General features: G+C 36.3%; 1 protein-coding gene across 6 annotated transcripts in view; it reads right to left on the bottom strand.

Moving 5' to 3' along the window:
• The window catches only part of LOC107225054 (protein artichoke), a 262,673-nt gene that overhangs the window by 124,115 nt on the left and 116,838 nt on the right, over positions 1-21,720 (bottom strand). For 4 of the 6 annotated variants that reach the window (XM_046736902.1, XM_046736901.1, XM_046736906.1 and 1 more), the window contains exon 1: positions 18,061-18,678. The exons of 1 other annotated variant lie outside the window; for it this stretch is intronic. The gene's annotated coding sequence lies outside the window, so the exon portion shown is untranslated. Of the gene's footprint in view, positions 1-14,815; positions 14,835-18,060; positions 18,679-21,720 lie in introns of those variants that run through there. One more of the 6 variants, XM_046736904.1, reaches the window with a different exon arrangement.

Below are 21,720 nucleotides of genomic sequence, written 5' to 3'. Positions count from 1 at the left end.
AAAAAAAGAAATAATCTATTAAGAATAACAAAAATTCTTATGAGTTTGAGACAATTATTTCAAATCAATCTCAAAATTGACCGAGCTATTGCAAGTTTATGAGAAAAATGAAGTTGAAAAGCTGTTGAAGACAAAAAGCTTTTTTTTGTTTGAAGTAACGAGATTGTTTTAAAGATGTAACATCAATTTCAGGAAATTAACGTTAAAAGCTTAGGTAACGAAGGTCTGATACTCATCGACTTGGCACGGAATGCCCTATGCATACATGCATACATGCATGAGTAGATGGCGAACGTATACATATGTAATAGCGCAGGTTCGTAGGAAACACAGTGGGTGCAGATTTTAGAAGAGCTTCGAGGCAAGCTTAAAGGGAAGCTTCTGCTCGGAGCTTCCGTGCGATTCAAATTCGTCGTTGGAATTCTACGCCGGGTATAACTTTTAACGGCGTGGATGGCGAGCGGCCAAATACCCGGTTTCCGTTCGATCGGATTCAACTTCCGGTATCCCTGCACGCGGTATCTCCTTCTTCTTTTCTGAGTGACCCAAATTTATCTCGCTTCGTTCGTGATTGATCACCTCCTAAGCGTTTCAGCGCTTCGTTGAACGCCTGAATCGTTCCGAAGCTACGCGACGCGTCCCGCAGTCACTGACTCGGGAATAATGATTCGCTACTCGCTCAAGCATCTGTGATTCTTGTCGGAAATTCAGTGTATTTCACTCAATCCAAAACTGGGAGACAAACATCGTCGACGTTGGTTCGCTGCTTCAACTTCACGTTGAAGAAAATCTCATAGTCAACCCTCGATAAGCGCATCTCTTGGATATGCAATGTACAGCTGATTTCGAAAATTCGATTTTCGGTTGTTTAAGGTCATGTTGTAGTCCTACCTTTATCGATCGAGCAAACTCACACCTTTTATTCCTGTTTTTGTTAGAAACAAACGAACGGAAAGAGTTCAATTTTCGATGGTGCATCGCTGTTTCGTAGCGGAATTCGGAAAAGTTACTCATATCTCGAGAATCGTCTGAAAATCGTGTTGTTATTTGCCACGTGACATTATTTCCACATTTCCCACATTTCAGGGGTTAAAAAGTGCATAGTTGAGAGACTTGCCGCAATTCTCAGAAATTTGAACATTTTCCATTCATATTTTAATTCGATACAGGAAGCAAAAGGGTGACTTTGCTCTATCGGTAAAGGTAGAACTGGTAAATGACCTTAACTTCGAGCAATTTCAGATGAGTTCAAGTGACTTGGATCGACTTCAATTAACTTCAACTGGCGTCAAGTGATTAAAAGCCGATTCAATAAACTTGAATTAACATTAATCGACTGCAAGAAAGTTATGCAAGTCACGTGAATCGAACTTAACCCGATATCTAAAAAATTGAAGTGACTTCAATTGCTTTCAAGCGAATTTAATGTTTTCAAGTGAATTCGTTGCCTTCGCATGGCTTTAAGCGAGTTCACACAACTTCAAGTAACTTAACGCTACTTCAAGAGAGTTTTACTGACTCTTAGCTTCAAGTATCGATAGCTTCCTGTTTCATCCTGGCCACAAAAATATTCTAAATACAGATTCTCAGCTCGGAGAAATTACAAATTGACAATGAGCTCGAGGACAAACTTTACACGTGAAACCGTGCCGATTATCAAGTAGGGCACCTAGATTCGTGTATATGGAGGCCTATTGACGTAGCCCGCATGCATAGTCGCCTTCATCACAGTGTGGCGGATTTTTCAGACCGCAAAGCATTAAGGGGATATCTCACTAAAACACTACATTTTGTCGATTGAAATGAAATTTTGATAATGAAAAAAGTTTTGGATAATGAGTATAATTTTCTTTCCGGCTATTTGGATTGATTGCATCTAGTAAGTTTCTGTAGATAATGGTTCAGATAACGTGAAAAATTGGCGTTTGACAAAAAAGCTCGTTTGGTTAAACTGTTTCTTATGAAAATTTTTAATAATTCCACAAATATTTGATAGTAGAGAGAATAAAAGTGGCTGTTCAATTTGTAGTCTGATGAACAACCATCAAATTATGGTCACTTATTAAGTGTGAACTTGGTAAAAAAAAAAAAAAAAAAGTCATGTTCACTATTGAAAGAGAAATAGCACTGTATTTGAACAAAATAGTTATCTTTCCAAAACAACCAGTATGGTGTTCAATCGGAAGTTTAAGAACTCGAGTGTATTTTTAGAGAAATTAACGGGGCTTACGAATATGTTGATTTTATAAATATTCAATCTACGATTATACTTTATCAACAAATTACCAAAAAGCGTCAATTTCCAAACCACAAACCTTTTGTGAAGAAATAATTGAAAGTGTTTATCTAAGAATATGTTCAAAAATCCGAGCAAATTTCTTCCGAAGAGGAATACTTTGACTATATTGTATTTTCTCAAAACCTGTCCTATTTCTTGTTGTGTAAGCAAATTCACCAGATGCAGGGTTAGTTTTTCACGCAGTTTGCATAAACGGTGTTGCGCTACGCTGACTTTTTCTATGTATCCAACCGTCGACTCTCATAGAATATTCAAGGAAAGCATGCAGCTCCATTTTTAAGGTTATAGGTTTCCGTGGTTTTGATCATGCATGCGGCAAAAGGATGCGAGATTATTCACATAGTCTCTAAGATATTTCCCTTAGCTTTTCAACATTCGGGTATTTTATAACGTAATTTGAAACACGCGCGAAGGGATCACCGAGAAGGATACAGTTTTACTTTTTCGCGTGGGCCACAGAATTCATTTTCTCATAACTTTTTACCGCCGACGTGACTACATATCCAGATTCATGACGTTGCGCCCACGGAATATCCACTTTTTCTCGAGAGCACAGACTAATTTAACGAAATAACGAAAATTTAATTCCCGCTTTTATGCCACTCAAAAACCTTCCATGCAAATTAACTTCCCACGTGAGACCGAGTAAATCTATCTTACTTGATTTACTTTGCTAAGCTATATCGTTTTGCTACTCCGACGAAGTTTGTTTGGTCAAAATCAGAGTAACTGAAATTTAACAACTTTATGCTAATCGACGCGCTACTCGTTCTATTCGATTCAATATTTTGTCAACTAATCGAACGAATTTTCTCTCATCGGACTGAACATTTGAAAAAGGTTAACCAACTCGGGAAACTTCAATTTCACAACGCGTTATCTGTTCATTTTACAATTTGTTAGTTCAACTTATCGTGTTATCGACGCTACAATTTCAAACAATCATTGCTTTATTGAAAGGATATACAATCACTTATGATCCGTGGGTCGACTGTGCCGATAATCGTTTAATACGCGGTTTACAATGATTCAAAGGGTAACTTTGCGCTCTCGTCTCACAGAAATCGATCAACTCGAATCTTATATCGAACATATACAAAGTACTCATCTAATGATAAAATGGTCCGTCGTCTGCTATAGTTTAATACGCATGCGCGACAATCCGACGGCAGTTGTTTACCAGGGCGACCAACCGTCGCGAACGTAACCTCAAAAATTTTGACAGTTATCGCTGGTAATTCTGTTTAACACCGACAGCTGTTGAAATTTTTTAAGGTTATAAATATCGCGATGATCCGTCGTCGGAATTTATGACGGTTGGCCGCCCTGACAAACAACTGATCTGGAATTTTGGCGCACGCGCATTACTGCGTAGTAGACGACGTACTATTCCGGCATTAGATAAGCACACTGTATAATACTTGTTACACAGTTCGTGTTATCGGCGGAGTGCAATCATTGCCACACGAAATGTATAACATGTTATATTTTCATAAACGAAGAAACGAGCCAGCGAGGATAAGGTGCACTTGGCGCGTGGCTTTAGCGCCAAGTTTCACGCGACTATGAGGAACGGGAAGGGCGAAAAAGTTGCAAACAACAACGTAACTACCGGCGTAAGCGAAATATTATACTCAACAAGGCCTCTTATCTTATAGACCACGACGTCTAGGTCTTGGATACGGTAGCTACACCTTTTTTCAGTCAACGTAAAAACTCCTCGCTTGCCAGGCGGGTTCGTTAGGCTTTTAGTACCTGGACGGCAACTGCAGAGGGATGAAAACAGAAGATATGCTTTTGCCAAAACGATAAATTGGCAGTTTGTTCTTGACGACAAGTATTTTTTTCACAAAAATCTTCATGCATCATTTTGCGTAGTACCTGCCGCACACAATTTTTCAAAGAATTTTCACGTACGGTTATTTCAGATACATTTTTCCTATTTCTATCGGCATATTTATTTGTCAACTTGTCAGCAAAATTAATTTTTCAACATTGTCTAAAAAAAAAAAAATAAATCAAATTAAAGTAAGCGTGAATTCAGCAACGGTAATTGTACCTCTTGTAATCTCGTATTGTTTTTGTAATCTCTGTAATCCATTGTTAACACTCGTAATATATTGTAATTCCTTTGTATTCTTCGTGTAATTTTTGTAATTCTTTAGATTATTGAAACCGTCGTGAAATCTGAACTCACTTAGACATTTTTGCAATTTCTTTTTGTACTCTTGATGTTTCTTAAATTAACCGTTCCAATCCATGCGATCTTTGTAATTCCTTGTAATATTTATCGTCTATGTACTCTCGTTGTGTTTTCAGAAAATTTTCTTAGAATTTTTGTAATTATTTGTGTTTTTTGTAATCATTTTGTAACCTGTGTAATATTGCTATATTCTTTTCAATCTCTTTGTAACTTCTGAAACCTCTGTAATCTACTTATACCTAATCTCTCCAAGCGTAATCGGTATATGTCATGTTTATATATCTGACGGTTGACCCCTCAAAAATAAAGTAATCCTGTACAATAATTCAGAAATATGCAATCACTCATGAAAATATCATTAAAAAAAGAATCGACAAAGATTATTGTTTACAAAATCGCAAAAGGATCCGAAAATATGAGAAACCCTTCGGGAGATGCCAGAGATATTAGTTATCTGGATACGAGAATTATTCAGATCCTGCTTACCACCTGTACGCATTTTCACAATATAAAACTGAAAAAAATTGAAATGAAAAGCCAAATTCGACCTTCAGCCGCATGTATAAATAGAAAGAGTTGAGCGAAAGAGATCGTAAACATCAAACGGTACGTTTTTAATAGCTACTGGAATCAAATCACGACCCACGCTCCACGGGGGTTTGGAAAAGTATTCATTTCCTGACGTCGAATTTTGCTTTTTCATCGATACACGAATATTTCCCATTTTTGTTAAAATTATTACCGTGCAGTATTTTATGTATTTATCAAGGTTTTCAACCGGAGTTCTAGGCATATTTTTCTGACTCCGTAATATCTCGCAAGATTTCAATTTTGTACCATAGCTTATAAGTGGAATTGGAAGTATTTCCAATTCATTGCGAGTACGTATAGATATACATTTTTACGTATAAAAACTTTTATTGTGCGACGATCTTTTAATAGAATGAATCAAGAGCATCGATTTTTGACTTGTCAATTTTTTCAATCCTTAAAATCATGGACACGTAAAAATTTAGAATGGTCAAAGTTAAACATGCAAGTCAAAAGAATTAACGATCCGTCTTCATTCGCCTATCAAAAAATCGAACTTCAGCTCTGGAAGTTGTAAGATGTTTTGTTTTTTTTCTAATTCATGTCGTAACGTTCGACCGAAATCGATTTTTCTTCTTCAAAGCTTAGAAACAATGATCAAGTTTTCATTGTATACTTTTTTCATGTCATGAAAAAGAAGTACTCTTTTATCATCGATATTCTTCCGTGACATGGAGCCATAATTGAATTATTATTATCACATTTTGTTCATTTTCTGGAAATTTATAACGTGAACATTAGTTCTGAGGAAAGTTGAATAATCGTGGAAAATTTTTCATACATCGAAAAGTATCCAGGGAAAAAGAAAAGTTTCAAAAGTCAGCGATCAGTTCAGTTGGCTTGAAATGATGACACTCATGGATGAATTCTGATATTTTCTGCTAATTTCACATAAATTTCGTATGACTTGAATTCTTTCCACTGATTTCGGGTGGAATTGCAAATATTTTCAGCGTCTTTTTGTATGGTTTCAAATTCGTTTCACCAACGTTATTGCGAAGAATTTGTGTGATTTGCCAGGTTTTACGACTACATAGCATATCCGTGATTTAAATGCAAGGGTCAGAAATTTCTGGATTATGGTCGGCACTGGGAAATGGAGCATCGAACACCCCGTTCGGCCTCATTTGAAACCTTCGATGACGATCGCAATATCCGACATTAGAATTTTCCACGTCATTGCACTGCTCAGTAAAGGTTTCAACAAATCGACTGATTTTCATTCTCAGAAATTGTTATTTCTTTTTCCACGCCTACCACGCGATCAGGAATTGGAGTATTCGTCATTGATAATCATTAACATTACTGACGCTGGAACTCCGCATTTTTTCAACACTGTAACGTTGAAATTTCACCTTCTCTTCAATATAGCGGTAACATTTTCGGTAACGGTAACATAAGAGCGAAAATTGACCGAATTCGATTACAAATGATCGTCAAGAATTTATTACACAGAAACGAATTAAATGGGTGATCCTCGGAAAATTTTCATTTTTACGGTAACCGAGTTTGTTTGTAATAAACCCTTTGATTTCTTAGTTTTTCTTACTAGAATATATTAGATAATAATATTTTGAAATCAGGCTACAGGGTAGATTCTTATCGTTACGTTTTAAGAATTTTCTCAATTTTCAGATTAAAAAGACCTCGAACGAAAAATTATCACTCGTCTGGCATCATTTCTCTGGACAATTAAAATCCAATATCCAAATAATTAGAATAAACGTGGTGATGAGTCGATGCTCAATTGTTTCACTTGACAACATACACAAATATTTATTTTAGTAGAAAATAAATATTTGCCACTTATCAGAGGAATGATACTTCAGCTTGATACGTCCAACAAGCCATACTGCATATTCAGTGAGATTGTTTCCAGTTGCGTTTCATATTTTATTACAACCACCTATAAATGTTTCAATATTAAATTTGTTATTTAAACTAAATATACTGACATAAACTAATAAAAAACGTTCTGACAAATGGTTTATTGTTCAACAAACCTTGAGTTAAATATATTTTCTTTCAAGTAGCTTGACACTTCATTCCATGATACTCTTAATAGGTATGTAGAAATAAAATTAGATACAAAACTATGCGCCACGAACTATCGAAGAAAACAAAAAGCAGTTCTTTACAATCACTTAAGCACGATGTTACGCGAATTATTGATTTCTGTTGTTCAATCTGAAAAACATTGGGATTAAATCCTTCATCATGAAACCTGCTGAATCTCTCGAAAGCTCAAGATCTCTTTTTTTATGAAGGACTTGAATCTGGAATGCATGCTGTATAATATGAGGTAGATATAATATTCGTTACTCTGTAAATGGTTATTGTTTTTTTTTTCCCCGTAATGTTAATATTCCGCTTTGAGTTTTGAACATCGTTTGGAAATTTTATTTTCTAACAAATCTTTTAACCAGATGAAAAAATTCCGAAGCATGAAAATATTTCACGTTACTGAGCTGGAGATTTTTCTATTCAATTTACTTGTAGCTCAATTCATCAATTAACATTCGAAGTGTCGGTTAGTATTTATCTTTGTGATACAGATTTTAACCAATTTCCATCAAACAATGACGATATTTTGTTAGATTTATTCAACGTACGAAGCAAATTGCGTACGATTGCATCAGTGACATTTATTTCGCTTGACAGAAAATTGTTTGACACGCATAAAGTGGCGCACAGAATATTCATTGGAAAGCTGGGTTTCAATTGTAAAACATTTCGTTGATAAAATAGAGCGTATTTGAATGAAATCGATTGGGGAACTGATTAGTTGATTGAAAAAAAAAAAAGAACAAAACCAATCATCATCTGGTATTTGAGTGATATACCTAGAGGGGATTAATTTCGACAGAACACTTTTGTTTTCTTTCCGAACTGATTGTGAGTGAAATTATAATTACCTCAGCATCTTTTACCTATACGTTTTGAAAGAAAACTTTGAAATATAGAAATGATCGAAATATTAGAAATATCTCAAAAACTATACAAGTTGGGAGGCTGTTTTTGGTTTCATTTTCGAGATAATCAAATTTTCTACAAAAAACGTCAAGACTATTAAATACCTAAATGGTCATCTTTATTCGATACGAAAGTCTAAAGTTGAGTGGAACGAATAAATGAATAAAGATGCTTATTATCTTGTGAATTTTTATCCCACCCGTGTTCTAAGCAGATACAAATATTGTCTAGAGCTTTTTTTTTGTAGAAAATTTTATTACCTCCGAAACGAAACCAAAAACAGCTTCCCAACTTGTACAGTTTTCGAGATATTTCAGTCAGAGTGTTTGAAAAATTCAAACCGGATGAGTCACCTTTTAGAATTTTACTACCGAGTTCCGGTTTCACGAGGCTTCGTTTGAGGCTAAAAACTAAGTTTTCGAACGGTACGTGAAAGGAAAAAAAAAAATGTAAAAAATCTAGATTGTTAATCCGCAATTCGTTTTCAGAAATGCAAGTATAAGCTGAACCGAGCTTTCTTTTACATGGCAATTTTTGTAATCAGTTAAACAAATACTGTAAAATGAATTGAGAAAATCCGTTCAGATATTTCGAATTTCAAAGCCTAACCCTCTGAGAAATACAGTTCAGTCTGAAATTCACTTATCACGAGAAACGTATCATGCTGGATAAAAGTTGTTGAACTACGAAAAAAAAGAATTCAATTGGAGCTGTAAACCCTATCGTTATATTCCATCTACAATTCTATCAACGATGATCAAGTTATACTCGACAAAAAAAAAAAGTGACAACAAATTTTGCTCAATCGGTAATTGATCGACCGATAATTCTAATCCATCTAAATTCCGCTGATCGCTAGAGCTCTTTGGTAAAGTACGCGCGACTTGTGAAAAACTTTATTGTCTCATGTTTTTTCAAACGGCAGTCGGAGCAGGAGGGTTGAAGAAATTATTCAAGTGGTTGATGGAAAAAAAGTGCTTACCCAGCCGAGAAGGAAAAGTTCCACACGCCATAACGTAATCGACATTCTTACCGTTCCCACGTTCTTTCCGTGCAATAAAAATACAGCCTACAGCACCTACGGTATAATGGTAGCATGGTAATGAGCGTCGATCAAAACCCCTTTCAAGAGGGTAAAAATCCTCCGTTCATTGATACGACCGCGCAGTTTTTTTCCTGGGTTCAATCCATGCCTCTGCATATAATCCACCTCTTAGCATATCGCGCGTCGAGCTTTATCCTCTTTTATGGTTTACGCGTTTGGTCCGTTTATCGGGATGATGGGGTGTGCATCAGGCTTACAGGCGAAGCCGGTGACCGCGCATCGAATGAGGTTCAACAAACGTTGAATTATAGTATAAAGCAACGTCTCAAGGGTCTCGGCGTTCTTCGTTCGACGTTTTTCCATCGGTCGAGATTTGTGTAAATCGTCGCTCGCCCGAGGAAGTGAAACGATTTTACCCAGGAACCCCTTCGATCCCAGGGATCATCGCACACCGGGCGCAAACCATCGTCAGTTTCACAAACTGGCGTCGTCAGGGACTCGGCGAATGTTCGGCTAACCGCAATTGAATTTCAAATTCACTATCGCTCGCGGGTGAACGGATGAACCGAATCATCCAAGTGGACCGACCTTGACAGTCGGTGAATATTTCACACGACTCGTTTTTTAGTTACTTCCAAGGAGCGACGCGGTCGGTCTGAATTCCTTCAATTCAATCCAATGCGCCGACTTCTAACGAGTGAAATTAGCTTTTCTGAAGCGGTCGATGACGGATGTGAGGAAATCTAGATCAACCTGACCTCAAAGTAATTTCATTAGTTTCCGGAGGTGATTGCTTTCCAACTTCCTGTCTTGGGAAACTCTCAGGCGATTTAGTTCACGTGTAAATCGCGTTAAAGGTATTACAACTGAACATAATTTGGGAGTCTATTCTTACTTTGGAATAAGATGGGAGTCCCACATTGATTACGTAATAAATAAATACAAATATTTAGTCTTTGTTTTGAGGAAAATCTTAACAATTATGTTGAGAGACTCTCTAATAATGTTTTACTATGCATTTTTCCATATTATTATCTGATATGGTAATATGGCATGGAGAGGTGTTTTTACTGCAAATTTTAATAAAATAAGCTCCTAAAAATCATAAATAAAAGTCAAGTAAAAGTAAAAGCAGCTAACATGTCGAGGCTAATTCAATGTTTTCCACAGTTTGCCAAATGAACTTAACACGTTAAATGATAACATGTGTGTAAAGAAAAATAAAATGAATTCATATATTTTAGAGAATCTCTAAATGTAAGTTCGTTATCATATTGTTAATTTATATTACTAGAAAAATTTGATTAAAAATTATAACTATGTTCTCTGGATGATCACTGTTATTATGTTTTGAAACTGAGTTTCTTTCTCTTTTATTTTACAAATTTATTCTATTAGGTTTTAAGAGTTATGTCAGACCTGCGAACAGGTAACTAACCTCCGTGTGTGTTTGCATTTGATCTTTCATACGAGAAAATGTAAACAATTTGACGATGAAAATAAATAAATGAATAAATAACATCTTGAGGTTGAGAGCCATATTTTTTTTTTAAGTTCCGTATCAGCGAGTTCCCAAGAATCGATCAACAGGCATCGAAAACCGTTCTAACATCTAAATTTTTCGCCTTTCTTCAATTACTGTGAATGTGCATTTTTCCACGATAAAGAAAAAAAATTGTCATCAATACGGAATACTGCATCCTTTATTCCATACAACGATTCTTCGAGTAAAAAAATATTTTCCCATAATAGAGAATTTGCTAGTGATTTCCAAGTGTCTTATATCCTCGGCCGGATCAAAGCTGGCGGTGAAATAAGTCGAATGTCCAATGAGGTATCGATGCGTGCATGTATTATACAACAGCAATAAAAAAAAGTTTGCGTTTATTCGAATCGATCTTACAGGCGCAGAGCTCACGCAGCATATTGTTTGCACGTAATTCTCGGTCTTGAAGAAACAATTTCGCCCTAATACGGGAATCATGCATAAGTATGAGATTCGGTTAGCAGTCTGGCCGAGTGTAGAAAGGATAATTGATTATTAACTGTTCGGTCGGCGGAGAGTTAATGAAACGGATCAAATTATCGCCTCCTCCATTACTGCACGCCATTCATCGATTTGCGGGTTATACATGCATATTGTATACGAACGCGGGGCGCCGTCAACAATTGTTTCAAGTATACCGTAGTTTCAATTCGTATCCTGACATCAGGGCGCTGGGGAACGATGCTAATGGCTCTGGTAAACAGACCGAGCACGGGCCCAGTAATTCTATCAAAGATGTGTTGTACTGTAATTGACAAACGAAATGTAAGGGCTGCCCCCGTGCCCTCAAACATAATTGGTTTTCAATCGATTGAAGCAACTTTGCTCCAATAACGTCCGCGTGTTTGAACTTTCGAGAAATGATTGACGGCGCGCGCGTCTATTCGGTCACGTTGTTATTGCTTTTTGAGAAAACACAATTATTGCAGATAGTGAAAATAAATTAGGATCCAAACAAAGGTTTCGGTATTCTGGAATTCACTTTACGTTTACTCATGCTCCCCAATTACCGCATTTTTCAGCCAGGTGACTTGGTTCGGCTTAAATTTTTTCTTATATATTAGGTGTGACTAAACACGGAGAAAAAAGTCACTTGAAGTTGTTGCGATTCATTTGAATCCCATGGAAGATCTTTAAATCTTACTCTGAAATAGCTCAAGTCTCCAAAACGGTAATCCAATCAATCCAATCGATGGTCCGATTCGCAGTTTTCAGGATGCTTGACTTCATGTAAAAGAAATTTTAGTTAGTAGGTATATGCGAAATTAGTAAATTTGGGGAAAACTTTCTCGAGAAGAGTGTAAATGAGAAAAATGACGGTGATCGTCCGACAGTGAATGGATGTCAAGAAGGCTTGAATCATATGTTAAGTTAGTAAAGATTCTCATCGTTTCTTCGAAACAAGGGGAAAATGAATAATGTTTCATCTGTATTTTCCCTGTATTCGGAAATTCTTGTGACAACGGTATTCCCGAGGTTTCTTCAGCCGGATGCGTTCACGTTCATACGCCAAATTAGAATAAACTTGGAGACGTTCCGTTTAAGCTCACGACGGATGCACCGCAGCTTCGCGTCAACATCTGCAAGCAGGTCGAGCTTAAAAGATCGAACGACTGAAACGAAAAGTGCGTAGTTTTAGCGTCATCGAGACGGAAAATATGCAGACTTAGCAGACTGATTGTGAGTGATCGACTGCGCATGCGCGATATTATTTAAGTTGATTGGTCGGAAAGATCGGACCGCGGCAATATTTTCGTCTGCAACATGCGAGGCAGCGTTGCCAACTCTGCGGATATTAGAGTCTGTTTAATGAAAAAAAAGGAGTTGTTTTCTTATTAAGAAATATTTCGTTCAGGCCGGCATACGAAGGAAGAGATCGAAAGATCACCGACGAAATCTCGAGACAAAATCTCCAAATATGGTCTGTGAAATCAAAACAATAGACTAAAAATCAACCAACTGTGATGTTCCTGTGAAAATATGCACCAATTAGATAGCGCCGTCAATCTGCTAAAATTTATTTGACAAGTTGATGGTCCTTAATATTCAAAATAAAAACATGTTATGTAAGTAAAAATTCCTAATATCTTTATACTCACAATTCAGGTTGTAGGTTATAAATATATCTATGTTGCCTCGTTCGGTGATTCTCGTTATATATTTCTACGGAACTTGTCAATATTATAAAGTGAGAAAATTAAATGTATCCATTGAGTTTCCATACCATCAAACATCACTTTTGAAAATGAGAAATGTCAAGAATTATAATTATCGCAGCACCATTCAGGACATCTGAAAACTTACTGATTGCGGTGCGATCTAAATAAGAAATCTAAAGAATCGTTTTCGCGCCATTTAAAGAAATATTTGTCTGACAGGTTGGCAGCATTGCTGCAATGCAGAAGCGCCACCTTACTCGAAACGGGGTACTAGAAATGTCAAACGTTCCCGCGCCGAGTGGTGAATTGAAATTATGTAGTTACGATGATTTATAACAGTGACCAATAAAAGTTTGACCATCCTGAACCAATGACTACATCAACGCAACTGTCTTGAGATCTTCTTAACCTAAGAAAATTCGCGACACCTAACCCAACCTCCATAGTCCGATGAGTTTGACGTTGAAATGACTGCGCAGGAGAATTCTAAAAATCTCGCGCATGCGCAGTGGGATGCTTAATCTACCAACTTTCACAGTAATTTCCTCCGGGTGCATTACTAAACCCTGGTTTTCACTCGCTTGCCAAAGAAGATCCGCGCGACAATTCATCTCAAGATCGAGACGTTCGTCGAAGGTTCTCCAAAATCTAGGCAGCTTGTCGGGGCGTGGCGGATCATTTGCTCGAGTTGGTATTCAATAACGGAACGTACACTTCCTACCCGTCATGCACCCGGCATTCCAGTCGGCGGAATTGGATGGTCGATCACTACGGATGGAAATACGATTAATTAGCTCCCAGAAGAGGAGGTGTCTATAGGTAACTCTGCGGCGGTGACGGTCGGTGAGTCGTTTCGAGTTTGCCGAATGGATGGGAGGAAGTGGTGGATGGATATGTAGAGACTCAATTGGCGTGACGATCCGTTTAATTAGTTACCCGAATGGCAGCCCTCTCTCTCTCTCTTTTTCTCCCTCTTTGCTCGTAACGTGATCTCACCACTCCGGTGATCACCCAGGGATCACCCCCGCATGCTGCGACAGGATCTGCAGACCGCGCCAAATATACCGTCAGCATCGACGACGCTCACACGTCCAACTTGATGGGATCAGTTCTGGTGGCCCTGGATCTGATAGAGTGGATTCGTGCGACGTGGTTCAAGGGTTGCGACTTTTTATTCCTGCATGCGTTTCAAGCGAGGTTTTTACCGTATAAGCCTCGATGAGGGCGGGGAGAAATGGACTTTTCATTCGTTCAGAAAATTCATCATTTTCATGGCATTGGCAAATGGAATTAGAAACCAACGCGACACCGAGAGACGTAATATACTCAGATTTTTTTCCAAACACCATAATTTCAACTTTACCATGCTTTGAATGAATACTTTAAGATTCTTTAGACGTTGATCAAACTCGAAGCAATGTTCGAACGATCGAAGTAGGGGCCAGAAATGGCTGCCAACTGTTTCTTGGCGATAGACAACAATGTCGTGAGGTCTAATTGTGGAAATGGAAGTTAATTTTCACAAGTAAAAATGATTACAGTTGTCTGAAAGTTGGCCAGTATTTGAATAAAAAATACCGTTTACTTCCAAAGTATCTTTAACGCACGATGACAATCGATGTTAATCTCCGAGCTCGGGTTATTTTACTTGAAGAAAAAATATAGGAAATCCAGACTGGTTGGGGCTCACCGTAGCCATTGCGATGAAGGTACGACAAATATATCGTCACAAAAATGGTCGTTCGCAATTTTTCGCCCCGGTAGAACCACTTCGACATAATACGGCAATAAAATACGAGAACGCGGAAGAAAAGATAAGGCAGGATGGGGAAAGGCGGGGGAGGGGGTGAGTAGAAACATGTCACAACCCTCTGACGATCTTGAATCCCCGAGCAAATGTGGACATACGGAATAACAGAGAGACAGAAAATGAGAAAGGGATTGAGGGTATCGATGCGGATGAGTTACAGCTTCTACGTATTAAATCAGGCGGCCATACCTTCGTTATTCTTGCGATAGTTTCACCGTAACCTTCTCAATTGTTCGGCATAAATAGCTTCTAACTTGTAACGATTGAAATGTTTTCGCAAATCGTACAGTCGTAAGAATTCGTGATACACAAAATTTAACTGTGACAAGTAAGTCACGTGATGTGTTGACGTCCTTAAGGATTCTCTATATCGAAGAAACGCTCTCTCTTGATGTAATCGGGTATTTCTCATCAGGTTCCGAAATTCAAGCCCCGAGTCGTTAGTGCCGAGTAACATGCATTTATTATCGATGCAAAATTTTTATTTACTCGCAAGTTATCGACACTAAGACTGTTAAAAACAAAACCTGAAAAAAAATTTGATCAATTTATGGCTCCAAAAGTAATTCCCTCACCTTGTCCCTTTGTCCGAAATCAATAAACAAAAGCTGTTTATCTAAAATACAAAAATGTTCTTATTTATTAAATACTGCTGAAATTTTCGAAAATGAATGCTAATTGTACGTCAAAGCTTTCATTGCATTTCGACAAATACATAAAACGGATCATGAATTTTAAATATATTTACCACGAAATAAAATTAATTATTCCCTCATCGTTTTACGAATATTCGATTTGTGATAGCTTCGAATGAGATTTGTGAACGCAGCCTTAAGTTTTTAACCCTTAACGAAACTCCTAATTTGTAGGTGTGGCGGTTTTTTTTTTTAAACGCTGAAATGAGTTTGTCCAAACAAGCTTTTGGTTGGAATTATTTAAAAGATATATTTTTCTTGGAAGTAAAGTGTATACGCAAAATGTGAAAGCAATTCGTCATCTTAATGTTATATAAAATTTTCGTCCGGACTTCTGCATTGATTTTTTTCAGCTCATATGACGTGTTTTTTAATTTTCAACCGATATAACTGTGCGCTAGAATTTATAACAAGCCTCGTGAAATGATCAATGAAACATTTGAGAGAGATAATTTTTAAATAACCAAGCACAAGTAAAGTAACAAAGAAAAAGACAATGTTATATAACGCTAATTTAATTAATTTACACTTGTACATCAGACATTTTCCAATTTACTAACTTCAGATGTGTATGAATGAGCGAAAGATCGACGTACGAATGGTTAGAATACAAAATTTTACAAGATTCGCAAAGAAAATATCCCGAAGTTTTGAATACATAATTCTGCAATTGCTTGTCAATCAAAATAAAATTTTATTGTTCAAATTATCGGACAAACTGACATTTCGATCAGAGAAAAAATATTCAAAATCATTAATTAATTGTAATATTTATTTTGAATCGTCGTACTCACTATAAAATTGAACCTCAAACTTTGGAAAAAACTTTTATAGATCCAGAACAAATCACTGCTTAGACTTGGGAGAATATCTGCAAGACTTGTACCAGGATCTTAATTCAGTTACTGATCTAAAAAATCTGCGTCTCAATTGCTCCTTTTGGAACTAAATTATCGCAACATGTGAACTACAAGTGACGAAAAAATATTTCTCACGCGTCATTTTCTACTATATTGTATTTGTAACACCACTTGACATAACGTAGTAGGCATATTTTTATTGGAAAAAAAAGGATCAACTTTCAATCTTCAAATTGTCATTCTCAAAATTTTTTTGTAAAAAGAATTCGATTCGAATCACGTGCCGAACCTTGCGTAGAACCAGTTTGCTCATCGGCATTAAATATATTCAAACACTCGATGTAATTTGTAGTTGGTAAAAAAAATTTCGTCAATTTCCGGTTCTTTACAGTAAAGGATTTCACCTCAAAGTGTCATAATGAACGCACCGAAACGATCGATAGAAACTCATTACGTTTCTCCCGCCCCTTTCTGGTATCACTTCATTGCGTAGCTATAAATATTATACGAATTAACTTTTCTTTCGGAGGGTGGTGCTACATAAATAATGCATCCGTGAAATCTAGCTCGTAAGTACCAAGTGTAGTGAGGAAAAAAGCCTGTTTGGTGGTCGGCGTTTTTTTCGTTCATTTGATCAATAATGCGGTTCGATTTATTGAACTTATAGACGGGCTTTCATTGCAAGCATTTTTTTGTTGATCCGCTACTCAGACTTCTCTATTTTTTTGGAAATCAGTAGAATCAATCTTAAGTCGAAACTAATAACCATTAGTTGGATTAATTAGGTAAGTGTCGTTTTTCAACCGATTTTCTGCAAGCAATTCTAGCCTAAATTTCCATGTGTTTAAAACTTTCATCGATTAGGATTTAATTTGGTTTATATGTGACTTATTTTGGGTTTGGATAATATTTCACCTCGCGTTTACCATTTATGGTGCTTTTTGGTAGCTTGCCAACTTTCGTTCAGTCTTAAAAACCTCACGATCAGAGTTTTCATTGAAACTCGATCGATCGAAATTTCAGATACGTGAATTTTTTCAGACGTTATAACTGATTGTGCATATCACTGCAACGCAATGACGAATTTATTCGATATCTTGATTGGCAGTTAGATATTTTGCAGTCGCTTAGAAATGTCCTCTAAAATGCATCAAATTTCGCAGATCTGAAGCTATATTTTACTACCATTCGAGAATTACTTCAAAATAATGGCAGATCTGATTTTACGTAAAATCGTTCCGCATAGAATATAAGTGGAAATAAACGGGAAGAGTAATTTATCTCATAGTAAAGATGTAAACGACGAATCTAACTTCATTTAAATCATAAATACAATTTCGTTCATATCGTAGAAAAATCAAGTGGCAAAACACTGAAAATATTTCAATGCACACTAGACAGTATTCAAAATCGTTTAATGTATCTAAGGAGTTTAAGTGATATAAAATTGTAGCCAGCTAAATTCTTGACCAATTTACAATAAAGAACATCCAATATTAATACAGAAAAACTCGCAGTTTTCAAATGAAACCATTAAAACCATTTTCGACACCCTTGGATTTAAATAAAAACAAAATAAAGACCAACTAAATATCTATTTGAACAGTGTTGCGTAGATATTTGATTGGTAAAACAGAATATTTGTATATTACCGGAAACATAAATTTGTTCGAAATGAACAATTTTTTTTTTTTCTCCTCTTTTTCGCTGTTATAAAAGAACAGGAATTTCATACGATCAAATATGTCCTTATATGGCTAAGATGATGTTTTTGTTTTAAATTTTTCCCTCCCACTCCGTCACCTGCGAATTTAAAGACGAAGAAAAGGTTCGACCAGGTCTGAAAAGCACGGAGAAGATCGCAAAATTTTCCACCTACCCGCTATTCACTGCGCGGTCAGAATGCAGTGAACTTCGAGAGTTTACCGACTACTGCAGTCGAGGCTGTTGTATTTCACACACGCTATTCACTTGTTCTCCGGCTCGCCTTAACACAACGCGACATGTCACACGAATGAAATACACGCCAGGGACACGTGGTGATCAAACTCGCAAGCATAGAGGTAAAACGGCGTAGTTTTCACACAACGATTAATTTCCCGTTGGAATATGAATGCAGCTACGATTCCGTGAAACCGCACACCTGCCGCCACTAGTGTCGCAAAAGCAAAGTTGAGGAGGATAATTAAATATCTTCTTTGTTTATTTATTTATTTATTTTTTATTTTTTTTCTTTATACTTCACTCGACGATCGTTTCGCACCAATCGGACACTAACGAAAACTAGACACGTATAAATCAGCTTTTTTTTTTTCTAATCTTTTTCTCTCCGTATCACTTCTCTCTCTCTCTCTCTTGCACTCTGCCTAGTTTCTTTTTTTTTTTTCTTCTTCCGTCACGTCACTGGTGTAGCCACTTTAAGGACACGTCGTGGCGCGCACGGTAAGCTTTTTAAGCTATTCACTTGTACGGCAAGGAACACGTGTTTCCGCTTCGTGGCCTCGCGAACGACTGACTGACGCGCGCTGCCCGACCCGATACTGACTTTCTCTACTGCCGGAGCAGCTTCGCGTTTCGCCCGAAGTGTTTCGTTGCCTCGCGGCGCGCCCCTCGATGCTACGTCACTGACGCGGAATTTCGGATTCGTTTTTCTGATTGACTTTTCTCTGTTTTCAGAGAAAAATTGAGGTATTTGTAACCATCCCGAAAATGAAAAGTTGAGTTTTTACTTGATCTCGACGTTTCAGGATCTAGAGAATCACCTTCGACCTTTTTGCCTGGACGTCTGTGCGTAAGTACACTGAGAGAAATTTTTAATTCCGGTTACCGCTCGGTTCTTGACTATTTTCATTTTTTACCACAATCGACAAAATATGGTTTTAGGTAGAAAATGAAAATTAGATTTTTAGTTCTTACCGGAAAGTCCAGCATACGTTACTATTCTTTCTCACTGTAATCGCTGTTACTATATTTTCTTGCAACTGTTGCGAAAGTTTAACGCTTGCGCAATTGTAAATTGACGTTAAAGCCTTGTTTAACTGAAAATGTAGAGTAAACCGAAAAAAATGATTTTGCGTTGCGATTATCAAAAAAGGATCGACAATAGCGCAAAATGGTTACGTGTACCTCGTTTTTCGTAATCCCAACAATATTTGAATAGTTTTTTCAACGATGCATGTCTTACTGAATTTTTCTAGTTGCTATAACAAATGAAATTTTTCTCAGTGTAGTGACCAATTTTTTTGTCTGACTATATCTCGAGAACGAGTCACAGGATTTTAATGATTTTGTTTTTGATCAGCGCGCGTTTTTTAAACTTAGAAATGATTAGATTTTAGCTTTCATCGGTTCGGTACTTTTTCAATTATTTAAATAACAAAATTCTATAAAATTCAAATAAAAGTGATGATATCTTGAGAATGGATGAATAGATTTATATGAAAATTGGTACATTGGGATTTTTTGGGTCGCTCATCACGGGTCTTAGGTAAGATTTGCGATCGTCAAATTTGAAGTATTCGATAAACTGAACAATACTAAAAACATTTGAATTTTGATGAAAATTGTTACTTGTCGGTTCGTTGGGTAGCTGACGACGAATCTGAAGTGAGATTGCGAAATCCAAAATGCTGATCCGATACGATGGAAAAAAAAAACATAAAAATATTTTAATTCTGGTAAAAATTCCTAGGCGAAGGTTTTTTGGGTCACCGATAACGAATTCAAGGTCGGACTTCCAAAATTTGTAATGACGGCTCCGATGTAATGGTTCAAAATAAAACAACGTCATATTTTCATGCAATATGTTATCCGAGGGTTTTAAAAGCGTTAATCACGAATCTGAATTTCTAGTTCGAAATTCGAATGGGATATTATTCTGTTTTTTTTTCTCTCTCAACTTGGAACCTGCAGTGTGAGAACGGAAAGTTCGAGGGCTGGCTAAAGCCGCTTGTTTCCAAACTGTTTAGATTTCAATCAGTAACAGTCAACTGTAACGGTACATTGTATTGCTTTTGTTTTTTGAGTTTGTGAGCATTTTTTTTTTTTATTTATTCCGTTTGGAAATTTTCGATTTGGAAACCTACTACAGGTTCAACTTATTTTTAAAATTAAATTTTTTCCGATTTAATTAACTTCTAATGTATTCTATTCCCGGAACAATATTAGTTGTAAGAAAAAACAAAAGAATAAAAATTTCAACCTGTGTATTTGACTTTGTTCCCTCGATTTCTGTTGGATACCTATCGTGATTATCGGTTGGAATGAGACGCCTTTATTTCACTAATGTATTTAAGTGACAATCAAATTAATGTCTCAATTTAGACCTAACTTAAAGTTACATACTAATCAACATACCTTTTCTTACCTTACTAAAAAGACAATATTTTTCCTAAATCATTCTTGAAAAAACTGTTATTCTTCATTTATAACACAAAAATTCAATGTTTACTCGTGTTCCATTCGATTTTACTCAGCTTTTTTTTATTTCGAATCGATATAACGTCCGTGTTTTTGTCCAAAGTTTGTTTTTAATTTTAATCAGCGAGTTTCAGGCACATTTCTTCCTTGATTGTGATTTCGTTCCACTAGCCTTGGATCCAAAAATGAGTAGCAGTTTTTTTTCTGTCAACTTGAAACGATTATTCTTCTTGCGACGAAACTTTTCTCTGGCGATTGACATCAGTTCTTGAATTTTTTTTCCAAAGTTATTTTATTTATGAATTTTTTTTCAATACAAATGATAATATTGGGAGAATCTCCGATATCTTGTCAAATCACATTAAATTTTCAAGTTGATTGGGCGCATAAATATTTAGTTTAAAGTTTGTTTCTCTCGTTTTTGTTAACTGATTGGTTCCGTGATTTACTTGGACCAATTAAACGTATTGCTTGTAGATTATTGTTTTGTGTTCTTGTTTTCGATTTTCTAGAGCAATTTTCAAAGCTATACGTGTAACATAATGAGCGTGTATTTCCCTTTCAATTCCATTTCCCCGAAATTGTTATTAATTCTTTGTTACTTTTTTATTGAATTGGATTCAGCAGCTTTTAATCTATAAACGAATGCAAAGAAAATTGCTTCAAGTAATTTATTTATTCTCTTTGATGTCCGCGGGTCGCGGCGTAGCAGGATGATTAATTTTAATCGCGTAAAACGGCAATCAATTTTTGGGTGAAAAAGTTGAAAAGACGTCGATATAATGTAAAAATGTAACGAAGAAAAATGATGATCAACGAGAGAAGCTTATAAATTATTTTGGATAACAATTTTAAACAAAGAGGATGAATTTTTTTGCATTCCTATTATGTAATTTGTAAGTATCTTGTTTAGTCAGCTTAAAATAAGTTTATGTGTTACAAATAAATTTCACTTCTCGTGTGTCATGAAATTCGGTCATTTGATCTTGGATGAAAATAAAATTAACTCATCGACACTTTGGTCTATCGAAAAAATTAAATTTCTTTCGAATAAATAAATTTACACATCGAGTAATAAAATATCTACACGATAGATGGTTCACAACTTGGTGCACGTCAC

This window comes from Neodiprion lecontei, chromosome 4 (assembly GCF_021901455.1).
Source record: "Neodiprion lecontei isolate iyNeoLeco1 chromosome 4, iyNeoLeco1.1, whole genome shotgun sequence".
In the NCBI taxonomy this organism is placed as follows: domain Eukaryota; kingdom Metazoa; phylum Arthropoda; class Insecta; order Hymenoptera; family Diprionidae; genus Neodiprion; species Neodiprion lecontei.
The sequence above is the reverse complement of the archived record's forward strand: the minus strand, read 5'-3'. Positions and strand labels throughout refer to the sequence as shown.